Source organism: Balaenoptera physalus (assembly GCF_965194825.1).
Source record: "Balaenoptera physalus genome assembly, chromosome: 14".
In the NCBI taxonomy this organism is placed as follows: domain Eukaryota; kingdom Metazoa; phylum Chordata; class Mammalia; order Artiodactyla; family Balaenopteridae; genus Balaenoptera; species Balaenoptera physalus.
Window position 1 is genome coordinate 82,545,768 of NC_138893.1, and position 27,633 is coordinate 82,573,400.

At 40.2% G+C, this 27,633-nt stretch overlaps 1 long non-coding RNA gene across 1 annotated transcript in view; it reads right to left on the bottom strand.

The window, feature by feature from the left end:
• The window catches only part of LOC309642869, a 47,072-nt gene extending 20,399 nt beyond the window's left edge, over window positions 1–26,673 (bottom strand). Inside the window, exon 1 of the long non-coding RNA XR_014253418.1 lies at window positions 19,124–26,673. This is a non-coding gene — a long non-coding RNA (uncharacterized lncRNA). The remainder of the gene's footprint in view (window positions 1–19,123) is intronic.
• Between the last annotated feature and the right edge of the window lie 960 nt (window positions 26,674–27,633).

Sequence of the window (27,633 nt, forward strand, 5' to 3'; positions counted from 1 at the left end):
AATATGCTAAAGCCAAATAAGTAGTAGAAACAGTAAATGCTAAATAATTTCTAAGGAAGAACTTCTCACAGTGGACTTGAATTTCACAGGGTTTGAAAGCTGAATGGGATCTAGTCAGTGAATGGCCAGGTGAGGGAGATGAGCTCACAGGATGGGTATAGAAGGTTCCGGGACACATCCAGCAGTGGCAAGTTGTAGGTATAGAATTCCTTAGGTGGAGGCTCCTGGGGAAGTTCTGAGGGAAGAGCTGAAGATGTGGGCAGAGACCACGTGGGAGAGTACCTTGAGTGACAGACAAAAGAGTGTGTACTCCATTCTGCAAGAAAGAGGAACCCTTGTTGCAAGTTTTCAAGGAGAGGAGTAGCATGATCTGCTCTGTGCCACATGAAGGCAAAATGGGGATTTCTGCTCTCACCACTGGAGGTATTTTCTCTAAGAGGAGCTTTAGCAATGTGCCAAGGTTTCCAGGCTGAGGGGGTCACGAGTGAAGGACAAAGGTTGGGGGTGTTTCTAACATCCAGCTGTGCTCACTGGGTTGTCCTCGTTGTCCAGTCACATTTGCAGTAGGTGTCAGATATAATAATGTGATTCATACTAATAACAATAGTAATAAGTATATAACCATAAATGTAATAAGGATAGGTAAAATTTATTGAACAATTCCCATGTGCTAGACTCTGAACTAAGTACCCTACATGTATGATTTTGTAAAATACTAATGTCAACTCTCTGAAGTGGACACTATTTTTTTTTAATAAATTTATTTATTTATTTATTTATTTATTTAAGCTGTGTTGGGTCTTTGTTTCTGTGTGAGGGCTTTCTCCAGTTGTGGCAAGCGGGGGCCACTCTTCATCGCGGTGCACGGGCCTCTCACTATCGTGGCCTCTCTTGTTGCGGAGCACAGGCTCCAGACGTGCAGGCTCAGCAATCGTGGCTCACGGGCCCAGCTGCTCCGCGGCATGTGGGATCTTCCCAGACCAGGGCTTGAACCCGTGTCCCCTGCATTGGCAGGCAGATTCTCAACCACTGTGCCACCATGGAAGCCCAGAAGTGGACACTATTATTATCCTCATTTTACAGAGAGAAAACTAAAGCACAGAGAAGTGAAGGAATTTGCCCAAGGTCACACAGCCAGGAAGTAGCAGGGGGAAGATGAGACTCCAGCCATGTCTGACTCCAGGGCTTGAACTCTGCCTGCACTGTATATACTCCCTTCTGAAGTGAGACGATTCCTCTATGGAGCAGTTCCCAGGGTATCTGGGCAAGATGGCAAATGAGAGGCTGGACGTTAACCCAACTAGGTGGTTTAGTAAGTGGCTGAAGGACCACGTTCAGACAGTGCTGGAGAATGAATTCAGAATGCCTTGGAGGGTAGTTTCTAGTGGTGTCACAGGCTCTGACAGTTCAATTACTTTAATGATGAATTAATTGATTTTAACTGGTGGCCCATAGGACATCTGTTCTATAGACATTTTTTTTAAAACATTTATTTATTTATATATATTTGGCTGCGTTGGGTCTTCGTTGCTGCGCGTAGGCTTTCTCTAGTTGCGGCAAGCGGGATCTTCTCTTGTGGTGCATGGGCTCTAGGCGCCCGGGCATCAGTAGTTGTGGCTCATGGGCTCTAGAGCGCAGGCTCAGTAGTTGTGGCACACAGGCTTAGTTGCTTCACGGCATGTGGGATCTTCCCAGACCAGGGCTCGAACCCGTATCCCCTGCATTGATAGGTGGATTCTTAACCACTGTGCCACCCGGGAAGTCCCTAGACATTTTTATCCCACATGATGGTAAAAAAAGAGAGTCAATGTTTTAAAATCAGGAGACTCAAAAAAAAAAAATCCAGAATGCCAGATTCTAAAAGAAGCTGGAGATCAGGCAATAGTGTATTTGCATTCCTGCAGAGCAAGAGTCAGCTGAAGTAAGTAGTAGCTGCTCCTCTGCCAAGGGGGAGCTCCTGTGTTCACAGAGCCCACATCACTCACCCAGAGTGTACACTTACACCCAGCCCCATTGATCTACTCCTTGGTCTCTACAGATATTTGATTTTGAAGCCCTGTTGACAGATGCTTCCCCAAATTATCACAGATGAAGTGAAAGTGAGAGGAATAGCAATAAAATGGATAAAAACATCAAGATCTAGAAAGATCTCGTAAACAGATGTGCATCTAGTGAAAGTTTAATAAAGATGAAGTCTTGTAATTGTCCATTAAGTTGACTGTACTAGTGAGGACACAGAGATACGGCTTAACAGCAATAAACTAAAAAAAAAGCCCCCACAACTTTTAGTTGATGAAAGCCTTGATGTGAATGAATAGTATAATGTGAGTGACAAAAAAGGCTGTGATTTTAGGTTATGTTAATAGAAGTATAGTGCAAATATTTGGCTTCCTTGTCACAGGGATTAGAGATGTACTGCATAGCCTCCCAGGAAGAGTATGAATTAATTTCACAGGGTAGAGCCTAAGGGAGGAGAGATATTGGCACAGTGTAAGGAAGCTGCTCAGAGCCACGCAGAGACAGAAGAGCTGCTCACGAGGTAGTGTGTTCCCTGGAAATTGGAGTGTTCAAGCATGAACTGGATGACCACTGGGCAAAAAGATGGGGCAGTAAGGGAACCATCAGAGGATGATGGGTCTCAAAGAACCTCAGGTCCATTTTGATGCTCACATTCCTCGATTCCAGAAGTCTCTTTAGTATATGTGCTGCCGAAGCAAGCGCTAGAAGTCTCTTTAAAGAAAGGAAAATGAGTATTAACTTATTTGTGCCATTTCATGTGTGGGAGCTACACATACTGTGCTACCTTAGAAGAAGGCACTGGTTAACTGTGAAAGCATATGTCAGTATCTCTCAAAGCCAAGCGTGCCCTGCCTTAATCTCATCATTTGAGGGCTTCATATGTGAGTTGAGCTGAAGATGGCATTTTGTTCCATCCCCTAGGTTTGTGGGATGGCGGAACTTGCAATGGAGACATGACACACATTTAGGAGAAACACAGGCTTTGAGGAACTGGCAGCCATCATATCCAAACTACTTGACAGTTACTGGGGGGTTGGGGTCCCTGCACAGTCTCAAACCAAATCTGGAAGTCTGTTCTCTGACAACGCTTTGTACCACTGGGTTAGCAATGAGTCTGTAGTATCCAATGCACATAATCACAGCACACAGGACATGATGCTCTATAGTGGAAAAGAACACAGGCTCTGGAGTCAGACAGCCTGGGTTCAAATCCTGATCCAGATTACTCATGTGTAAAATGAGGATAATATCATCGATGTACAGAATGATATATAAGAAAGTGTTTGTATCTTAGTAGATGATCAACAGAAAATAACCAAAGACTTATTTTTCTTTACAAGTATTTTTAAGACCAGACTTATTTTTCTTTTTTCATTCTGTTGTGGCTTTGCCTGTGAGACTGCTTGGATTTCAGAAACTTTGGCCCTTTGAAAAAACACATGCTGAGGAGACTGGATGGAGGGATTAGAAGATGTGGGGACACATCACAGGCAGGAGCAAAACCCACCATTCACACAGAGAGAACATCACTAGCAATTTTACTAAGAAGCCCCTTATTCACCATCTAACTCAATGTCTCCTGTAAGAGGCACTCCAGGAAGAATTTCTGTCACCATGTCTTCAAAGCGCCACCTTCGGCTCCTCAAACATGCCAAGCACATCTCCAGCCAGGGCTTTTTCTTGCTATTTCTTCTGCCTGAAACTCTTGCCTCAGATATGTGTGTGACTCAATTTCTTCATTCAAGTATTGCATTGTCAGGGGAAACTTGTCTGAGCAGTCCATCTAGAATAACATCTTTCCCCTTGTCCTGATTTCTCTCTCTTGCCCTGAAAACCACATGGCATATGATGTAATTATTTATTATCTTTCTTGTCTCATTAAGTGTGTGCTCCATGAGAGCAGGGAGCCCATCCTCAGGGCCTGGAGCCTGTTGGTATATGTTAGGTCTCAAGGAACATTTTTGGGTTGTCTGGTTTACAGTGGCTCCCTGGATGGCTTTATTGCTTCCCAGAAAAACTCTACCCTAAACCACCCTGAGTTCACTCTGAGTAATGGGTCCGTGGCTAAACAGCAATTCCTAGAAAGAGAATGCTACCCACCTGGCATTGGCATGGGCCTGTTTTGCGGTTGGCTCCTCTACCTTTTGCTTCCCTGCTGCTGATATGGCTAAACAGTAGCAGCAAGAGACTAAGAGAAGGAGCAGGGGCTCCTAGAAGAATGAGATGTTTACTCACATAATGGGGGACAGGACAAAGCACCCTACTTCTGCTGAGCCTCGCAGAATAATCCCTGGTAATAGGCAGCACTTACCATCCTGTCTTTCAGTGGTCTGATTGTCTGGCATCACAGAGCTGGTAAAGCTGTTTATAGATGGGCTTTCACACCCAAGCAAGGAAAGAGTCTACTTCTGACTGCGCAGCTGAAGGTAGAACTTGAATGTGTCTCATCAATACACAGCCACTGCAGTTCATCCACATGGAAGATCATGTTTACTCCTTTGGCCCTTAAAGGGCTGATCCTGTTGAAGCAATTCTTCACCAGCAGTTCACGTGCTGTCTAAACCTGTATTTCAACGCTGTGTTTGACATTAGACATAAACTCAACTGGCTTGGAGGATTGTTTTGTGTGTTGGCATTTGGCCTTGCTGGGCAGTGGGAGCTTTTGAGCTGACACTTCAAACAGTATCTTCTGATGGAGAGTGGTCACATGGATATGGCTGTGGGTCTTAAATGAAGAAACAGTTTTGGGTTACTATGAATATAATTATGTTTTGCATGACATTGATTTTTTAAAATCTAACTGATAAAAGTAAACAGCTCACAGGATGGGGGAGTGATGGCTGAAAGATAACATTTGGACTTCAGTAAGACAGTTAACTCAGCACTCAGCTATATTATGTATTCTGTATTTGTCCTTCACAACTTGCAGCTCATGCCACATATGCAAGCATTTCTCCTTGTCACCAGGGCTCGCTGGACGGGGGGTGGTGGAAATGTGGTGAAAAATGTGTTTGGTGACTCAGTGCATTTAATGCCCATTTATTGGACTACAAAAATGGCTGAGGCCCAGATAGGAGACAGGCAGAGATCATGGCCTTTTATTAAGGACCTTCCAGCATGTTATAAACCAGCTCTGGAACAAGCATATACACCCATTTCCATCTTTGTGCTACCCACCCTCTCTCAATTAATAAGATGGCGGGTCCTGAAATGGTGAGGTCTGTGAATCATTCTCCTGGGCCTAGAAAGTGCCTGGCACAGGATGCTCAATAATGATTGTTTAAAAGAATTAAATGATCACAAAACAGAATTACAGAAATGGATGGACTTCAGAGATCACCGAGTCCAAGAACCTGATTTCATAGAGAAGGGCGTGAAGAGCTGAAATAAGCTGCCTGAGATCCCAAAAAGGCTGGCAGCCACCACCAACCAGGGCTTTTGGTTCCTTGCCAGACCTTTTTCCACAAGAAAAACAAACGTTTCAGAGCTGGAAGTGGTCTTGGTATTCATGAAACATCTTTCTGTTTTGTGTGTCTGTGTGTATATATCCGTATGTACTGGGTCACAACTAATTTCTTTTGGCTTGTGGTATAAAAAAGAAAAAAACGGAAGTTCTCTCTCTAATGCTCTCATTTTATAGATGAGGAGACTGAGGTCCAGAGTCACAGTGTAGCTACTGGGGTTACACGCTTGTGTGGGGCAGGGAGGGGCAGGGCTCCTTATTCTCTAGGAGCTAAGCCTGGGTTTTTCCTGGATGACTGAGCGCCAGGCCCTACAGAACTTAGGAACCTGCCAAAGTGCCCTTGGGGAGGTGAGCTATGTCCTCCAACCACAGTAAAACACTCTGAGAGGGTAAAGACCTTAAGCTTGTGGCAGTGCTTAGCACACAGTCAGTATCCAGAAAGTTTGTTGAATGAATGAAGTACTAAGGGTATTTTGAGGTGGGCCATCTAGAGAATGGCTACAAAGTTACAACGTCAAAATATACTTGCACACTTTTTGGCACCAGGGACCTGTTTGGGGATGGGGGGGATGGTTTTGGGATGATTCAAGCACATTACATTTATTGTGCACTTTACTTCTATTATTATTACATTGTAATATATAATGAAAAAATTATACAACTCACCATAATGCAGAATCAGTGGGAGCCCTGAGCTTGTTTTCACTTGCCACTCACTGATAGGGCTTTTTAAAAAAAATTTATTTAAATTTATTTTTGGCTGCATTAAGTCTTCATTGCTGTGCGGGCTTTCTCTAGTTGTGGCGAGTGGGGGCTACTCTGTTGTGGTGCGCGGGCTTCTCATTGCAGTGGCTTCTCTTGTTGCGGAGCACGGGCTCTAGGCGCGCGAGCTTCAGTACTTGTGGCACGCGGGCTCTAGAGTGCAGGCTCAGTAGTTGTGGCGCACGGGCTTAGTTGCTCCGTGGCACGTGGGATCTTCCTGGACCAGGGATTGAACCCATGTCCCCTGCATTGGCAGGCGGATTCTTAACCACTGCGCCACCAGGGAAGTCCCACTGATAGGGTTTTAATGTGAGTCTGCAAGCAACTGATTTATTATGGTGTCTGTGCAGTCAGACCTCTCTGCTGATGATAATCTGTATTTGTAGCCACTCCCCAGTGTGGCCTCACTCCCCATCACGGCCTCAGCTCCTCCTCAGATCATCAGGCATTAGATTCTCATAAGGAACGCGTGCAACCAGGATCCCTTGCATGAGTAGTTCTCAGTAGGGTTCAGGCTCCTATGGAAACTAATGCCGCCCGCTGACCTGACAGGAAGTGGAGCTCAGGTGGTAATGCGAGCGATGGGGAGTAGCTATAAATACAGACAAAGGTTCGCTCGCTCGCCCGCTGCTCACCTCCTGCTGTGTGGCCCAGTTCCTAACAGGCCACGGACCAGTAACGGTCCGTGGCCCAGGGGCTGGGGACCCTTGCTTTAACAGAACATTTACATCTAAATGCGTCTTGTGGTCTAAAGAATTCACCTTTCAAGGCTGTGTACATTTATTTCAATATGCTGCTACTGTTCAAAATATTGATACTTTCTTTTCTTTTGCATATATTTATTATCTAAGATGCTATTATTGCTATCATATTATTTATTTTACTTGACGCTCATAACAAATTTGTGAAATAAGCAAGGAAGCGATTATTATTATCATTTCACAGTGGAAGAAACTGAGATTTAGAATTAGTTGGAGGCTTTTTTGTATGTGATAGAATGTCCACAGTGATTTCCACCACTCCTTGCTGCTTCTCAGCCATGCAATTTTCCATATAGATATGAAGGAGACATAATTTAGAGAATCTTCTTGATTTGAAGACATTCAGTCACCTACCGTCTGCACAGCACACTGCTAAGGATGCTGGAGGAAACACAGAAGCATAATTATTATACGCATTGCCTATTCAGTAGACATGAGGTCCCTTCTCCTGCTTGGTTCATGGTCCTTCCTGGCTCAGAGAGTTGGCTCAAAAGCACAGTCATGGGGCTGAGGTCACCATGAATATAATGTTGCTGATAATGTACATTCTCTTAGATACTAAGGACATGGTGTTAAAGCTGGCTTCCTCCTCTACTTAACCTTTTTTTTTTTGAATTTTATTTTATTTTATTTTTATATAGCAGGTTCTGATTAGTTATCCATTTTATACATATTAGTGTATATATGTCAATCCCAATCTCCCAATTCATCAGAGGACCACCACCCACCTCCGCCGCTTTCGCCCCTTGGTGTCGTTTGTTCTCTACATCTGTGTCTCAATTTCTGCCCTGCACACTGGTTCATCTGTACCATTTTTCTAGGTTCCACATATATGCGTTAATATATGACATTTGTTTTTCTCTTTCTGACTTACTGCACTCCGTATGACAGTCTCTAGATTCATCCGCGTCTCTACAAATGACCCAATTTTGTTCCTTTTTATGGCTGAGTAATACTCCATTGTATATATGTATCACATCTTCTTTATCCATTCGTCTGTCGATGGGCATTTAGGTTGCTTCCATGACCTGGCTATTGTAAATAGTGCTGCAATGAACATTGGGGTGCATGTGTCTTTTTGAATTATGGTTTTCTCTGGGTATATGCCCAGTAGTGGGATTGCTGGGTCATATGGTAATTCTACTTTTAGTTTTTTAAGGAACTTCCATACTGTTCTCAATAGTGGCTGTATCAATTTACATTCCCACCAACAGTGCAAGAGGGTTCCCTTTTCTCCACACCCTCTCTAGCATTTGTTGTTTGTAGGTTTTCTGATGATGTCCATTCTAACTGGTGTGAGGTGATACCTCATGTAGTTTTGATTTGCATTTCTCTAACAATTAGTGATGTTGAGCAGCTTTTCATGTGCTTCCTGGCCATCTGTATGTCTTCTTTGGAGAAATGTCTATTTAGGACTTGTGCCCATTTTTTGATTGGGTTGTTTGTTTTTTTTCATATTGAGCTGCATGAGCTGTTTATATATTTTGGAGATTACTCCTTTGTCCGTTGATTCGTTTGCAAATACTTTCTCCCGTTCTGAGGGTTGTCTTTTCGTCTTGTTTGTAGTTTCCTTTGCTTTGCAAAAGCTTTTAAGTTTCATTAGGTACCATTTGTTTATTTTTTATTTTTATTCCCTTTTATTGTTATTCATTTTATTCTCTTTGTTGCAATGGTAGATGGGAATGTTTCCTTAATTTCTTTTTCAGATTTTTCATCATTAGTGTATAGGAATGCAAGAGATTTCCGTGCATTAATTTTGTATCCTGCAACTTTACCAAATTCATTGATTAGGTCTAGTAGTTTTCTGGTGGCATCTTTAGGATTCTCTATGTATAGTATCATGTCATCTGCAAACAGTGACAGTTTTACTTCTTCTTTTCCAATTTGTATTCCTTTTATTTCTTTTTCTTTTCTGATTGCTGTGGCTAAAATATCCAAAACTATGTTGAATAATAGTGGCAAGAGTGGACATCCTTATCTTGTTCCTGATCTTAGAGGAAATGTTTTCAGTTTTTCACCATTGAGAATGATGTTTGCTGTGGGTTTGTCGTATATGGCCTTTATTATGTTGAGGTAGGTTCCCTCTATGCCCACTTTCTGGAGAGTCTTTATCATAAATGGGTGTTGAATTTTGTCAAAAGGTTTTTCTGCAACTATTGAGATGATCATATGGTTTTTATTCTTCAATTTGTTAATATGGTGTATCACATTGACTGATTTGCGTATATTGAAGAATCCTTGCATCCCTGGGATAAATCCCACTTAATCATGGTGTATGATCCTTTCAGTGTATTGTTGGATTCTGTTTGCTAGTATTTTGTTGAGGATTTTTGCATCTATATTCATCAGTGATATTGGTCTGTAATTTTCTTTTCTTGTAGTATCTTTGTCTGGTTTTGGTATTAGGGTGATGGTGGCCTCATAGAATGAGTTTGGGAGTGTTCCTTCCTCTGCAATTTTTTGGAAGAGTTTGAGAAGGATGGGTGTTAGCTCTTCTCTAAATGTTTGATAGAATTCACCTGTGAAGCCATCTAGTCCTGGACTTTTGTTTGTTGGAAGATTTTTAATCACAGTTTCAATTTCATTGTGATTGGTCTGTTCATATTTTCTATTTCTTTCTGGTTCAGTCATAGAAGGTTGGTTATACCTTTCTAAGAATTTGTCCATTTCTTCCAGGTTGTCCATTTTATTGGCATAGAGTTGCTTGTAGTAGTCTCTTAGGATGCTTTGTATTTCTGCTATGTCTGTTATAACTTCTCCATTTTCATTTCTAATTTTATTGATTTGAGTCCTCTCCCTCTTTTTCTTGATGAGTCTGGCTAATGGCTTATCAATTTTGTTTATCTTCTCAAAGAACCAGCTTTTAGTTTTATTGATCTTTGCTATTGTTTTCTTTGTTTCTATTTCATTTATTTCTGCTCTGATCTTTATGATTTCTTTCCTTCTACTAACTTTGGGTTTTGTTTGTTCTTCTTTCTCTAGTTCCTTTAGGTGTAAGGTTAGATTATTTATTTGAGATTTTTCTTGTTTCTTGAGGTAGGCTTGTATAGCTATAAATTTCCCTCTTAGAACTGCTTTTGCTGCATCCCATAGGTTTTGGATCGTCGTGTTTTCATTGTCATTTGTCTCTAGGTATTTTTTGAGTTCCTCTTTGATTTCTTCAGTGATCTCTTGGTTATTACTAATGTATTCTTTAGCCTCCATGTGTTTGTATTTTTTACGTTTTTTTTCCCCGTAATTGATTTCTAATCTCATAGCGTTGTGGTCAGAAAAGATGCTTGATATGATTTCAATTTTCTTAAATTTACTGAGGCTTGATTTGTGACCCAAGACGTGATCTATCCTGGAGAATGTTCTGTGTGCACTTGAGAAGAAAGTGTAATCTGCTGTTTTTGGATGGAATGTCCTATAAATATCAATTAAATCTATCTGGTCTATTGTGTCATTTAAAGCTTGTGTTTCCTTATTTATTTTCCTGTTGGTTGATCTGTCCATTGGTGTAAGTGAGGTGTTAAAGTCCCCCACTATTATTGTGTTACTGTCGAGTTCCTCTTTTATAGTTGTTAGCAGTTGCCTTATGTATTGAGGTGCTCCTATGTTGGGAGCATATATATTTATAATTGTTATATCTTCTTCTTGGATTGACCCCTTGATCATTATGTAGTGTCCTTCCTTGTCTCTTGTAACATTCTTTATTTTAAAGTCTATTTTATCTGATATGAGTATTGCTACTCCAGCTTTCTTTTGATTTCCATTTCCATGGAATATCTTTTTCCATCCCCTCACTTTCAGTCTGTATGTGTCCCTAGGTCTGAAGTGGGTCTCTTGTAGACAGCATATATATGGGTCTTGTTTTTGTATCCATTCAGCAAGCCTGTGTCTTTTGGTTGGAGCATTTAATCCATTCACGTTTAAGGTAATTATCGGAATGTATGTTCCTGTTACCATTTTCTTAATTGTTTTGGGTTTGTTTTTGTAGGTCCTTTTCTTCTCTTGTGTTTCCCACTTAGAGAAGTTCCTTTAGCATCTGTTGTAGAGCTGGTTTGGTGGTGCTGAATTCTCTTAGCTTTTGCTTGTCTGTAAAGCTTTTGATTTCTCCATCGAATCTGAATGAGATCCTTGCCGGGTAGAGTAATCTTGGTTGTAGGTTCTTCCCTTTCATCACTTTAAATATGTCATGCCACTCCCTTCTGGCTTGTAGAGTTTCTGCTGAGAAATCAGCCGTTAACCTATGGGAGTTCCCTTGTATGTTATTTGTCGTTTTTCCCTTGCTGCTTTCAATAATTTTTCTTTGTCTTTAATTTTTGCCGATTTGATTACTATGTGTCTCCGTGTGTTTCTCCTTGGGTTTATCCTGTATGGGACTCTCTGAGCTTCCTGGTTTTGGGTGACTATTTCCTCTCCCATGTTAGGGAAGTTTTCGACCACAATCTCTTCAAATATTTTCTCTGGTCCTTTCTCTCTCTCTTCTCCCTCTGGGACGCCTGTAATGCAAATGTTGTTACGTTTAATGTTGTTCCAGAGGTCTCTTAGGCTGTCTTCATTTCTTTTCATTCTTTTTTCCTTATTCTGTTCTGCAGCAGTGAATTCCACCATTCTGTCTTCCAGGTCATTTACCCATTCTTCTGCCTCAGTTATTCTGCTATTGAGTCCTTCTAGTGTAGTTTTCATTTCAGTTATTGTATTGTTCATCTCTGTTTGTTCTTTAATTCTTCTAGGTCTGTGTTAAACATTTCTTGAATCTTCTCGATCTTTGCCTCCATTCTTTTTCTGAGGTCCTGGATCATCTTCACTATCATTATTCTGAATTCTTTTTCTGGAAGGTTGCCTATCTCCACTTCTTTTAGTTGTTTTTCTGGGGTTTTATCTTGTTCCTTTATCTGGTACATAGCCCTCTGCATTTTCATCTTGTCTATCTTTCTGTGAATGTGGTTTTTGTTCCACAGGCTGCAGGATTGTAGTTCTTCTTGCTTCTGCTGTCTGCCCTCTGGTGGATGAGGCTATCTAAGAGGCTTGAGCAAGTTTACTGATGGGAGGGACTGGTGGTGGGTAGAGCTGGCAGTTGCTCTGGTGGGCAGAGCTCAGTAAAACTTTAATCCACTTGTCTGCTGATGGGTGGGGCTGGGTTCCCTCCCTGTTGGTTGTTTGGCCTGAGGCGACCCAACACTGGAGCCTAGCCGGGCTCTTTGGTGGAGCCAATGGTGGACTCTGGGAGGGCTCACACCAAGGAGTACTTCCCAGAATTTCTACCACCACAGTCCTTGTCCTCATGGTGAGACACAGCCACCCCCAGCCTCTGTAGGAGACCCTCCAACACTAGCAGGTAGGTCTGGTTCAGTCTCCTATGGGGTCACTGCTCCTTCCCCTGGGTCCTGATGCACACACTTCGTGTGTGCCCTCCAAGAGTGGAGTCTCCATTTCCCCCAGTCCTGTCGAAGTCCTGCAATGAAATCCCAGTAGCCTTCAAAGTCTGATTCTCTAGGAATTACTCCTCCCGTTGCCAGACCCCCAGGTTGGGAAGCCTGACGTGGGGCTCAGAACCTCCACTCCAGTGGGTGGACTTCTGTGGTATAAATGTTCTCCAGTTTGTGAGTCACCCACCCAGCAGTTATGGGATTTGATTTTATTGTGATTGCACCCCTCCTACCGTCTCATTGTGGCTTCTCCTTTGTCTTTGGATGTGGGGTATCTTTTTTGGTGAGTTCCAGTGTCTTCCTGTCGATGATTGTTCAGTAGTTAGTTGTGATTCCGGTGCTCTCACAAGAGGGAGAGAGAGCACGTCCTTCTACTCTGCCATCTTCTCTATTTGATGAGACTTTTTTTTGAATTTTATTTTATTTATATTTTTATACAGCAGGTTCTTATTAGTTATCCATTTTATACATATTAGTGTATATATGTCAATCCCAATCTCCCAATTCAACACACCACCCACCCCCCCCGCCACTTTCCCCCCTTGGTGTCCATACGTTTGTTCTTTACATCTGTGTCTCAATTTCTGCCCTGCAAACTAGTTCATCTGTACCATTTTTCTAGGTTCCACATATATGCATTAATATACGACATCTGTTTTTCACTTTCTGACTTACTTCACTCTGTATGACAGTCTCTAGATCCATCCACGTGTCTACAAATGACCCAATTTCGTTCCTTTTTATGGCTGAGTAATACTCCATTGTATATATGTACCACATCTTCTTTATCCATTCGTCTGTCGATGGGCATTTAGGTTGCTTCCATGACCTGGCTATTGTAAATAGTGCTGCAGTGAACACTGGGGTGCATGTGTCTTTTTGAATTATGGTTTTCTCTATGTATATGCCCAGTAGTGGGATTGCTGGGTCATATGGTAATTCTACTTTTAATTTTTTAAGGAACTTCCATACTGTTCTCCATAGTAGCTGTATCAATTTACATTCCCACCAACAGTGCAAGAGGGTTCCCTTTTCTCCACACCCTCTCCAGCATTTGTTGTTTGTAGGTTTTCTGATGATGCCCATTCTAACTGGTGTGAGGTGATACCTCATGTAGTTTTGATTTGCATTTCTCTAATAATTAGTGATGTTGAGCAGCTTTTCATGTGCTTCTTAGCCATCTGTATGTCTTCTTTGGAGAAATGTCTATTGAGGTCTTCTGCCCATTTTTGGATTGGGTTGCTTTTTCAATATTGAGCTGCATGAGCTGTTTATATATTTTGGAGATTAATCCTTTGTCCGTTGATTCATTTGCAAATATTTTCTCCCATTCTGAGGGTTGTCTTTTCATCTTGTTTGTAGTTTCCTTTGCTTTGCAAAAGCTTTTGAGTTTCATTAGGTCCCATTTGCTTATTTTTGTTTTTATTTACATTACTCTAGGAGGTGGATCAAAAAAGATCTTACTGTGATTTATGTCAAAGAGTGTTCTTCCTATAATTTTCTCTAAGAGTTTTATAGTGTCCAGTCTTATATTTAGGTCTCCAATTATGGATATAAATCTTTACATGTGTCACTTGATCTTTTCTTCGGAAGAAAATTCTAGATACCGTATTTCCAGGTCATGTTTTTAAGGTTTTTATCTGCCTCTGCAGTATATGAAGTCCTTGCTTCCCAGTAGTTATACTATCATTATTTAAATCATTGCCAATCTTGGATGTAAAAAAAGGTAAGTTATGTTAATCTGCATTTCCATGTTAGTTAGTGAGGGAAACATTTCTTTTTTTCATTTGTATTCTACTTTTGTGAATTGCCTTTTGTTCATTTTTTTCTACTGGGATATATGTCTTTTTCCTTCTGCTTTGCAAGAGTGTTTTTAAAATTAAGGATATTAACCATTTGTCTACATGTCATACTGCCAACATTATTTTTTTAACCCAGTGGTTTGTTTGTATTTATTTATTATAAATTTAATTATTTTTTTTGCTGCATTGGGTCTTCGTTGCTGCACAGGGGCTTTCTCTAGTTGCGGCAAGTGGGGGCTACTCTTCGTTGTGGTGCGCGGGCTTCTCATTGTGGTGGCTTCTCTTGCTGCAGAGCACGAGCTCTAGGCATGCGGGCTTCAGTAGTTGTGGCATGCAGCCTCAGTAGTTGCAGCTCACGGGCTCTAGAGCACAGGCTCAGTAGTTGTGGTGCACGGGCTAAGTTACTCCATGGCATGTGGGATCTTCCCAGACCAGGGCTCAAACCTATGTTCCCTGCATTGGCAGGCAGATTCTTAACCACTGTACCACCAGGGAAGCCCTAAGTTTAGTTTTAAACTTTAAGTTATGTACTTATTTCTGGTGATATATATACACATACATACATATACACACACAAATATATATACACACATATATACAGGCATACCTTGGAGATACTGTACATTTAGTTCCAGACCACTGCAATAAAGTGAAAGTCACAATAAAGTGAGTCACAGGAACTATTTTGTTTTTTCCAGTGCATATAAAAGTTATGTTTACATCATACTATAGTCTATTAAGTGTACAATAGCATCATATATAAAAAATGTACACACCTTAATTAAAAACGTTATTGTTAAAAAATAAAAACTATCATGTGATCCTTGATCATCTGATCCTTTTTGCTGGTGGAGGTCTTGCCTTGGTGCTGATGGCTGCTGACTGATGAGGGTGGTGGTTGCTCAAGGTTGGGGTGACTGTGGCAATTTCTTAAAATAAGACAGCAATGAAGTCTGCCACATCAATGGACTCTTTCTTTCATGAATAATTTTTCTATAGCATGTGATGCTGCTTGATAGCATTTTACCCACAGCAGAATTTCTTTCAAAATTGGAGTCAATCCTCTCAAACCCTGCTGCTGCTTTATCAAATAAGTTTATGTAATATTCTAGATCCTTTATTGTCACTTCAAGTTTTATCCATTAAAGTTTTATTAGGAGGTTGCAGCCATTCAGTCACATCTTTAGGCTCTACTTCTAATTCTAGTTCTCTTGCTATTCCCATCTGCAGTTACTTCCTTTACTGAAGTCTTGAACCCCTCAAAGTCATCCATAAGGGTTGGAACCAACTTCTTTGAAACTCCTGTTAATGCTAATATTTTGACCTCTTCACATGAACCACGAATGTTCTTAATGGCATCTGAAATGGTGAATCCTTTTCAGAAGGTTTTCAATTGACTTTGCCCAGATCCATCAGAGGAATCATGATCTATGGCAGCTAAAGCCTTACAAAATGTATTTCTTAAATAATAAGACTTGAAATTTGAAATGACTGCTTGATCCATGGGCTGCATAATGGATGTTGTGTTAGCAGGCATGAAAACAACACTAATCTCCTTGTACATCTCCATTAGAGCTCTTGGGTGACCAGGTGCATTGTCAGTGAGCAGCAATACTTTGAAAGGAATCTTTTTTTTCTGAGCAGTAGGTCTCAACAGTGGACTTAAAATATTCAGTAAACCATGTTGTATACAGATGTGCTGTCATCCAGGCTTTGTTTTCCACTTACAGAGCACAGGCAGAGTAGACTTAGCATCATTCCTCAAGGGCCCTAGGATTTTCAGAATGGTAAATGAGAATTGGCTTCAACTTAAAGACACCAGCTGCATTAGCTCGTAACAAGACAGTCAGCCTGTCCTTTGAAGTTTGAAGCCAAGTGTTGCCTTCTCCTATCTAGCTATGAAAGTCCTAGATGGCATTTTCTTCCAATAGAAGGCTGTTTCACCTACAGTGAAAATCTGGTGTAGCCACCTTCATGAATTATCTTAGCTACATCTTCTGCCTAACTTGCTGCAGCTTCTACATCAGCACTTGCTGATTTACCTTGCACTTTTATGTGATGGAGACAGCTTCTTTCCTCAAACCTCATGAACCAACCTCTCCTAACTTCAGACTTCTCTTCTGCAGCTTCTTCATCTCTCTCAGCCTCCAGAGAACTGAAGAGAGTTAGAGTCTCGCTCTGGATTGGGCTTTGGCTTAAGAGAATGTTGTGGCTGGTTTGATCTTCTATGCAGACCACTAAAACGTTCTCCATATCAGCAATAGGCTGTTTTTCTTTCTTATCATTTGTGTGTTTTCTGGAGTAGCACTTTTAGTTTCCTTCAAGAACTTTTCCTCTGCATTCACAACTTGGCTGTTTGGCTCAAGAGGCCTAGCTTTCAGCCTGTCTCAGCTTTCAACATGCCTTCCTCACTAAGCTTAATCATTTCTACCTTTGATTTAAAGTGAGAGACATATGACTCTTCCCTTCGCTTGAACAGTTAAGAGGCCATTGTAGAGTTAGTACTGGGCTAATTTCAATACTGTTGTGTCTCAGGGAATAGGGAGGCCCAAGGAGAGGGAGACAGATGGGGGAACAGCCAATTGGTGGAGCAGTCAGAACACACACAACATTTACTAATGAAGTTCAGCGTCGTACATGGGTGTGGTTTGTAGCACCCCCAAACAATTAAAATAGTAACATTAAAGATCACTGATAACAGATCACCATAACAAACTTAATAATAATGAAAAATTTTGAGATATTCCAAGAATCACCAAAATGTGACACAGAGACACAAAGTGAGCAAATGCTGTTAGAAAAATGGTGTCAACAGACTTGCTCGACACAGGGTTGCCATAAACCTTCAATCTGTAAAAAAAATACCATATCTGCAAAGCACAATAAAGCAAAGTGCAATAAAACAAGGCATACTTGTATACATTTTTATGTATTTATATAAAATTGCTGTAATTGCTACTTTAATGGGAGGTTTTTTCTCACTTTATTTTCCAATGGATTATTGACAGTGAATATTCATTCAGTCATTCAGCAAATACTTATTGTCCACTGTGTGCCAGGCACTGTGCTAAACAGCAGGACTATGCTAGTACAAAACAGACATCGTCTGTGTATAGTACTTATAAATTGTAAAGTTTTGATTATCCTTGCATTTCTGGGCCAGGCCCTACTTGGTAATGGAATGTTATTATTTTAATATATTGTACTAATGGATTAGATTTGATAGTATTCCACTTTGTATGTATGTTTATAAATTCCATATAAGTTGCTTAAGTGAGACTAGTCTGATTTGGATTGCGTGTATGTGTGCATGTGTGTATGTTAGCTTCAAAATAAACTGGAAACCTTGCCATTATTTCTATAGTTTATATAGCACTGGAATTAAGTGTTTCATTCTTATTCCTTGACAATCACATTAAATCATAAAGTTCAAACTAGAAGACTAGAACTGAGAAAAGGCCCCAGGTTTCTTGAATCTCACACCTTTGAAAGAATTTATGGAATTGGGACAGAATAGAGATTTGAAAACAATAAGCCAGATGACAAGAAATGTGTTTCTTCATGCCGTGGAGCAACTAACCCCGTGTGCCACAGCTACTGAGCCTGCGCTCTAGAGCCTGCGAGCCACAACTACTGAAGCCCATGCGCAACAAGAGAAGCCACCACAGTGAGAAGCCCGCTCACACAACAAAGAGTAGCCCCCGCTTGCCGCAACTAGAGAAAGCCTGCACGCAGCAACAAAGACCCAATGCAGCCAAAAAAGAATAAATAAATAAAATAAATTAAAAAAAAGAAAAAGAAAAGAAAAGAACGCGTTAAAAAGGAAGTACTATAGAAAAAAAAAATGTGTTTCTTGTTTTGGTCCTGTCCCCTCATGGGAGAACAGAGGCCTTGTATGTTCACTTCCTGAAAGGACTGGCTTTTTTTCCAGGGAGGACACCAAGTATGCCCTCATCTTAGAGCTGTTCATACTCTCGGCCAGTACAAGACTGGACTGATGCTTTGGGGCAGGTGTGACCAATTGGCTTTGTACGAGTTAAGTAGAAAACTCCAGTAATGACAAGTTGGGGGCAAAAAGCAGTAGTACCATTGTTGTTACTTTCTCAAAGAATCCCCCGACATCAGACATAAATAAGGGTCCCACTTCTTGTCTTCATTCTATGAGTCTTTCTGAATTTGTACAACGGTAGCTAAATCTATCAGGCCAGTTCCATGCCTGCTGCAGAGTACAATATCACAGCCAACCCGTGAGTCCCAAACCCTGGTTCTGTGATATACTATAATCCTTCTCATAATGTTTTTATTTATATCCCTGAATGTGTCTTCCAATTTTTAAATTTAATTTAAATTTAAGCACCTTCCCCCTTACCTTCCTTAAGAACTTTTTAAGTTCTAAACCCCTTTCCGATAGCTCTTGTATTAGTTTTCTATTGCTGTGTAACAAATTGCCACAAACGTAAAACAACACCCATTCATTATCTCACTGTTCTGTAGTCAGAAGTCTGGTGGGGGGACCTGGTGGCGCAGTGGTTAAGAATCCGCCTGCCAATGCAGGGGACATGGGTTCGAGCCCTGGTCTGGGAAGATCCCACATGCGACGGAGCAACTAAGCCCGTGCATCACAACTACTGAGCCTGCGCTCTAGAGCCCGTGAGCCACAACTACTGGGCCCATGTGCCACAACTACTGAAGCCTGCAGGCCTAGAGCCCATGCTCTACAACAAGAGAAGCCACCGCAATGAGAAGCCCATGCACCGCAACGAAGAGTAGCCCCCGCTCGCTGCAACTAGAGGAAGCCTGCGTGCAGCAACGAAGACCCAATGCAGCCAAAAATAAATAAATAAATAAATTTATTTATTTAAAAAAAAAAAAGAGGTCTGGTGGGCTTGGCAAGGTACTCACCTTCAGATCTCAAAATGTCAAAATCAAGATGTGAGCAGGGCTTTATTCCTTTCTGGAGGCTCTGGGGAAGAATCCACTTATACGTTCACCTTGGTTGTTAGTGAAATACAGTTCCTTGTGGCTGTATGGCTGAGGGCTAGTTTCCTGTCTGGCTGTCAGCCTGGAGCCCCTCTCAGCTCCTTAAATTTTCCTTGTCACATTGCTTCTACATCTTCAAAGCCAGCAATGATGCACTGAGTCCTCATGCTTCGAGTCTGTCTCACTTCTCTTTCTGCCTCAGCTCTCCTGCCTCCTACTGGAGAAAGTTCTCTGCTTGTAAAGGCTCATGTGATTAGACTGGGCTCACCAGATCAAATAGAATAATCTTTATTTTAAAGTTTGCAACCTTAATTACATCGGCAATGTCCCTTTCGACATGTTACATAATATGCTCATAGGTTTTAGGAATTAGGGCTTAGACATCTTTGTGTGTGGGACCATTATGTTTATCAAAGCTTTCATCTCTATTTTCTATGCAGGATATTTTAGAATCATCATTTCCTTTGAAGAAGAAGTGGAAGACAGTTCCGCCCCTTTGGAAAAAATAAACTACCAGCCACCATCATGCCCAAAACTCACATAGACATCATGCTTTTAGCTTATGACCTATAAAGTTGTTTGATTCTGGCATCAAACTTAGTAAAATTCGTTTGGTGGATTTAAGATTTGATATAGCCAAATACTGACACACCATTAGGTGGCACTTGATTAGAAAACTTGATTCTGTCTGAATTTTTCCAAGGCAGCAATCTGTAAGATGGAAAGGAAACTCTAATGTAGATGGCGGGGGCGGGGGGGGGTAGAGTTGGGGATAGCATCCTTAGTGATTACAGAAAAATCCTTAAAAACTATCCAAAATTTGAATGTAATTTGTATATTCAAGCCGATTTTACAGAACTTAATTATTGCTTAGCAAATGTAAATGGAGTATTTAAAATCTTTTACACATGATAGTTTAAAAAAATCCTGGGGTCAAAAAATTACCTCTAATATATTTTTATTGCCTGCAGCATTTGTCCTATGTTAACAATGAGCAAATATTCATAGAACACTTAACATATGCAGGGAAGGCGTATAATGAGCACCACTATGTCCTCCTATTTACCTTTGGCCCATATTTAGCACCAAGCTGTGTTTCTCTGAAACAGCACTGTCCAACAGAAATAGAATGCCAGCCATATATGTAATTTTTCACAGTTTTTTTGATATATAATTTACATACCATAAAGTTCACATGTTAAAGCATATGATTCAATGTTTTTTAGTATATTTATAGAGTTGTGCAATCATCATGTAATCTAATTTTAGAACTTTTCATCATCCCCAACAGAAAACTTGTACCCATAAGCAGTCACTTCCCATTCTCCCCTACACTTAGGCCTAGCTCACTGCTCATCTACTTTCAATCTCTATAGAATTTCCTATTCTGGACTTTCTGTATCAATGGGATCATATAATATATGGTGCTCCATGATGGCTCTTTCACTTAGCATAAATATTTTGAGGTTCATTCATGTTGTAGCATCTATCAGTACTTGATTCCTTTTTATGGCCGAATAATATTCCATTGTATGGATATAGCATATTTGTTTATCCATTGATCAGTTGATGGACATCTGAGTTGCTTCTGATTTTTGGCTATTTTGAATAATGCTGCTCTGGAGCATTCTTTGTGTGGAACGTGTTTTTATTTCTTTTGGATAGTTATGTAGAAGTGAAATTGCTGGGTTAGACGATAACTCCACGTTTAGCTTTTTGAGCAACTGCCCGACTGTCAAAAATGGCTGTACCATTTTATAGTATCAACACATATGTAATTTTAAAAATAGCTTTATTGGGGTATAATTGATTTACAATGAAATGTACCTATGTACCTATATGAAGTATTTAATTTGATAAGTTTTGACATATATATATACCTGTAAAGCCATAACCACAGTCAAGATAATGATCATATCCATCACTACAAAATTTCCCTCATGCCTTTTTGAAATCCATTCTTCCCATCCCTCCCCACTCCATCACCCTGTTATTCCCAAGCAAACACTGATCGGATTTCTGTCACTATGGTTTAGTTTGCATTTTCTAGAATTTTACATAAATGGAATCACACAATATGTACTCCTTTTTGTCTGGCTTTTTTCAGTGAGCATAATTATTTTAAGATTCATCCATGTTGAATAGATCAATAATTTATTCTTTTTTATTGACGAGTAGTACTTATAGATATATATAAATTTGTTCATTCATTCACCTGTTGATGGATATTTGGGTTGTTTCTAGTTTAGGGCTATTACAAATAAAGCTGCTACGAACATTCATGTACAAGTCTTTATATGGCTATACGCTTGCACTTTGGCAGGGTAAATATCTGAATGGAAAGTCTGGATTATGTGTTAGGTATATATCCTACATTTTACGAAACTTCTAAACTCCTTTCCAAAGTGGCTGCACCATTTTATATTCCAACCAGCTGTGTATGAGAGTCCCAGTTCCTCCACATCTTCACCTATACTTGATATGGTCAGTTTAAAAAATTCTATTGATTCTAGGGGCTTCCCTGGTGGCGCAGTGGTTAAGAATCCGCCTGCCAACGCAGGGGACATGGGTTCAAGCCCTGGTCCGGGAAGATCCCACATGCCACAGAGCAACAGCTTGTGCACCACAACTACTGAGCTTGTGCTCTAGATGCCGTGAGCCACAACTACTGAGCCCACGTGCCACAACTACTGAAGTCCGTGCGCCTAGAGCCTGTGCTCTGCAACAAGAGAAGCCACCACAATGAGAAGCCCATGGACCGCAACAAAGAGTAGCCCCCGCTCGCCGCAACTAGAAAAAGCCTGCGTGCAGCAACGAACACCCAACACAGCCAAAAATAGATTAAAAAAAAAAATTCTATTGATTCTAATAGGTGTGAAGAGGTATCTATTTCTGATTTTAATTTGCATTCTCTTAATTACCAGTGATGCTGAGCATCTTTTCATGTGCTTATTTGATGAAGTGCGTGTTCAAATATTTCTCTATCTATAAAAACGGCTTTTTTATTGAGCAAAATAAAGAGCTTGTTATATATTCTTGATACAAGTCCTTTATCAGATATGTGTTTTGCAAATATATTTTTCCATTCTGGGGCTTATCTTTTCATTCTCTTAACAGTGTCCTTTGACGAGCAGAGCTTTTTAATTTTTTTTTTTTTTTTTAATATTTTGGCTGTGCAGCTTGTGGGATTTCAGTTCTCTGACCAGGGATCGTATCTGGGCCATGGCAGTGACAGCACCAAATCTCAACCACTAGGACACCAGGGAACTCCCAGAACTTTTAATTTTGATAAAGTCAGAATTATTGATTTTCCTTTTGGAGATTATGCTTATGGTGTCATATCTAATTTTTTTTTCTTTGTATAATTGACCACAACAATTTTCTCCTGTTTCTTTTGTAGAAGTTTCATAGTTTTAGGCTTTATATATAGGTAAATGGTAAATTTTGAGATAATTTTTGTGTATGAGATATGCAAGATATAGATTGTGAGATACAGATTGAAGGTTTTTTAATTTTTCTTTTTTGGTTTCTTTGTTTGGTTTTTTGGCATAGGACTATCTCTGGTGCTACTTATTCCAGCCCCATTTGTTGAAAAAACCTATTCTTTCTCTACCAAATTGCTTTTGGACTTTTAACAAAAGTCTGTTGCCATAGAAATAAAATTTCAGAAATAAACACGTACAATTATCATCAATTGTTTTTTGACAAGGGTTACAAGATAATTTACTATCTGTTGAGAGAATAATCTTCTCAACAAATAGTGCTGCAACAACTGGATATTCATATAGAAAGAATGAAGGTGAACCCCCTACCTCACACCATACACAGAAATTAACTCAAAATAACTCATAGACCTAAATGTAAGAGCTAAAACTATAAAAAGCTTATAAGAAAATGAAAAGTAAATATTTGTGACCTTGGGTTAGGCAATAATTTCTTAGGTATGACACCAAAAGCACAAGTGACAAAAGAAAAAATAGATAAATTGGGCTACATCAAAATTAGAATCTTCTGGGAATTCCCTGGCAGTCCAATGGTTAGGACTCCAGGCTTCCACTGCAGGGGCCACGGGTTTGACCCCTGGTTGGGGAACTAAGATCTGGCAAGCCATGCAACTCGGCCAAAAAAAAATCAAAATTAGAATCTTCTGTGCTGCAAATAATGCCAACAAGAAAGTGAAAAGACAACCTACAGAATGGAAGAAAATATGCGCAGATCATACTTCTGAAAAGGAATTCCACCCAGAATATATAAAAAAAATTTACAACTTAATAACAAGACATAAGCCAATTAAAAAATGAGCTAAAGGGCTTCCCTGGTAGCGTAGTGGTTACGAATCTGTCTGCCAATGCAGGGGACACGGGTTCGAGCCCTAGTCTGGGAAGATCCCACATGCTGCACAGCAATTAAGCCCGTGTGCCACAACTACTGAGCCTGTGCTCTAGAGCCCACGAGCCACAACTACTGAAGCCTGCATGCCACAACTGCTGAAGCCCGTGAGCCTAGAGCCCGTGTTCTGCAACAACAAGCCACCACAATGAGAAGCCTGTGCACTGCAACAACGAGTAGCCCCTGCTTGCCGCAACTAGAGAAAACCCCTACTCAGAAATGAAGACCCAATGCAGCCATAAATAAATAAATAAATTTTAAAAAATGAGCTAATGATTTGAAAATATATTCATCTAAAGGAGATTTATAAATGGTTGATAACACATGAAAAGATGCTCAACATCATTAATCATTAGGGAAATGTAAATCAAAACCACAATGAGATACCACTTCACACCTACTAGGATGGCTATAATAATAAAAACAAAACTGAAAAACAACAATAACCAGAAAATTAAAAATGTTGAAGAGACTATGGAGAGATTGGAAATCCTGCACATTGCTGCTGGGAATGTAAAATAGCTAAGCCACTGTGGAAAACAGTTTGGGCGTTTCTCAAAAAATTAAAAATACAATTACCAGATGATCCTGTAATTCTACTCCTAAGTATATATCCAAAGCAATTGAAAACAGGAAATCAAACACATCCTTGTATGATAATAATTACTGTAGCATTATTCACGATATCCAAAAGGTAGAAAGAATTCAAGTGTCCATCAAGAGGTGAATGGGTAAACAAGAGGTGGTATAGACATATAGTGGAATAGTATTTAGCCATAAAAAGGCATGACACCTAAAACGTGCCATACCATGGATAAATTTTGAAAACATTATGCTAAGTGAAATAAACCAGAGATAAAAAGGCAAAAAATGTATGATTTCACTTGTATAAAATATCTAGAATGGGCAAATTAATTGCAAGAGAAAGTATATTAGAGGTTGCCAGGGGCTGGGAGCAAGGGGAATGGGATTTTATTGCCTAATGGGTACAGAGTTTCTGACTGGGGTGATGGAAAAGTTTTGGAAATAGATAGTGGTAATGGTTGCAAAACACTGTGAATGTAATTAATACCACTAAATTGTATACTTAAAATGGGATATTTTATGTTATATATATTTTACCACAATTAAAAAAAAAGATATACCACTTCACTTTTATTACAATGGATATAATAAAAAAGACAAGCAATAACAAGTGTTGTCAGGATGTGGAGAAACTGGAACCTTAATATAACGCTGGTGGGAATGTAAAATTTTGTGGCTGTTTTGGGAAACAGTTTTGCATGTCCTTTAAAAAGTGAAACATATTCAATAATTCCACCCCCTACATATCTATCCAAGAGAAATGAAAACATATGTACAGAAAAATCTGTACACAAATGTCCATGGCAGCACCATTCATAGTAGCCAAAAAGTAGGAACAACCCGGTGTCCATCAACTGATGAATGAATAAAGAAAATGTGATATATCCTTATGATACAATATTATTCAGCAATCATAAAGAATGGAGTACTGATGCATGGTATAACATAGATGGACCTTGAAAAAATTATGCAAAGTGAAAGAAGCCAGCCACAGAAGATCAAATATTATATGATTCTGTTTATGCCAAATGTCCAGAATAAGCAAATCTGGAGAGATGAAAGTAGATTAGTGGTTGCTTAGGGCTAAGGGGGGGGGAAGGTAGCAGGGGAAATGGGAAGCTATTGCTAATAAGTACAGGGTTTCTTTTTCAGTGGACAAAAGTGTTCCATAGATGGGAATTCCCTGGCGGTCCAATGGTTAGGACTCTGCGCGTCTACTGCAGGGGGCACGGGTTCAGTCCCTGGGCAGGGAACTAAGATCCTGCATGCCGCGCTGTGTGGCCAAAACAAAACAAAACAAAAAACAAAAAAAAGTTCCATAGATAGCAGGGATCACTGCATAACCCTGTGAACTTACTAAAAAACACTGAACTGTACATTTTAAATGGGTGAATAGTATGGCTTGTAAATTATATTTATAAAGCTGTTAAAGAATCACTGGTCCATATCCATATGGTTCTACTTCTGGACTCTGTTCCATTTATCTGTCAATCTTTATGCCAATGCCACCCTGTCTTGATTACTGTGGCTTTAGAATACGTCTTGAATCAGGTAATGTAAACCCTCTGACTTTGCTCTTCTTTTTCAAAGTTGTTTTGCCTATTCTAGGTCCTGTGTATTTCCATACAAATTTTAGAATCAGCTTGTCAGTTTGCATAAAAAAGAGTACTGGATTTTTTATTGTGATTGCATAGCTTCTATAGATCAACCTGGGGACAACTGATATCTTAACAGTGTTTTCTTCAACCCATGAAGGTCTATCATTTATTTTTATTTAGGTCTTCTTTAATTTCTCTCAGCAGTGTTTTCTAGTTTCCAGTGTAAAGGACTTTCACATATTTTGTCAGATTTATCCCCAAGTATTTCACATATTTTATGTTTTAGTAAGTGACATTTTATTAATTTTAATTTCTCATTTTCACTGTTAGAATACAGAAATGCAATTTTTATATATTAATCTTGTATCCTTCAACTTCGCTAAACCCACTTATTAGTTTCAGTTGCTTTTTTTCTAATTCCATTGGATTTCTACATAGGCAATTGTATTGTCTGCAAATAGACAGTTTTACTTCTCCAACCTGGCTGCTTTCTCTCTTTTTTTCTTGCCTGACAGCGGTGGCCAGTACCTCTAATATAATGTTGAATAGAAATGGGGAGAGCAGATATCCTTATCTTGTTCCTGATCTTAGGGGGAAACTATTCAGTTTTTCACCATTAAATGTGACGCTAACTTAGGGTTTCTGTAGATTCTCTTTTTCATGTTGAGGAAGTTCCTTTCTATTCCAAGTCTAATGAGAGGTCTGTCTGTTTGTTTGTTTTTAAATTTATTTCATTTATTTATTTTTGGCTGCGTTGGGTCTTCATTGCTGTGCATGGGCTTTCTCTAGTTGCAGCGAGCAGGGGCTACTCTTTGTTGCGGTACGCGGGCTTCTCATTGCAGTGGCTTCTCTTGTTGCGAAGCATGGGCTGTAGGCACGCGGGATTCAGTAGTTGTGGCACGCGGGATTCAGTAGTTGTGGCACACGGGCTTCGCTGCTCCGTGGTATGTGGGATCTTCCCGGACCAGGGCACGAACCCGTGTTCCCTGCATTGGCAGGCGGATTCTTAACCACTGTACCACCAGGGAAGTCCCCCAAGCTGCTTCAAGCTTTTGATTACTGTCCAGAGTTCTGAAAAAGTTGATTCTGACAGTTTTTGCCAGATTTTAGGTGCACTTTTAGCTCATAAGAATTTAGGTGTTCCTTACTCTGTTATTTTCACTGATGTCTCTCCTCTAAGTTTTTAAAATCTGGTTTGCTTGCAACCCTACTCTTCCAATCAGCCACATTTCAAGTGCTCAGTAGTCACATAATGCTAGTAGCTACCATGTTGGACAGTGCAGGTGTCTAAGAAAATTTCTAAGCAGAGTTATTTAAAGGAATATAAATGAAAAATGAGGTCTTGGGGACTTCCCTGGTGGTCCAGCGGGTAAGACTCCATGCTCCCAAATTAGGGGGCCCGGGTTTGATCCCTGGTCGGGGAACTAGACCCCGCATGCATGCCGCAACTAAAAGAGTTCACATGTAGCAACTAAAAGTCCGCGTGCCACAACTAAAAAGATCACACATGCCGCAGCAAAGATCCCATGTGCCGCAAGTAAGACCCAGTGCAGTCAAAATAAATAAATAAATTTTAAAAATATTTTTTAAAGAAAGAAAAATGAGGTCTTTAATTGCTTTCTTTTATTTATTTATTTATTTATTTATTTATTTATTTATTTATTTATGGCTGTGTTGCGTCTTCGTTTCTGTGCGAGGGCTTTCTCCAGTTGCGGCAAGCGGGGGCCACTCTTCATCGCGGTGCGCGGGCCTCTCACTATGGCGGCCTCTCTTGTTGCGGAGCACAGGCTCCAGACGCGCAGGCTCAGTAGTTGTGGCTCACGGGTCCAGTTGCTCCGCGGCATGTGGGATCTTCCCAGA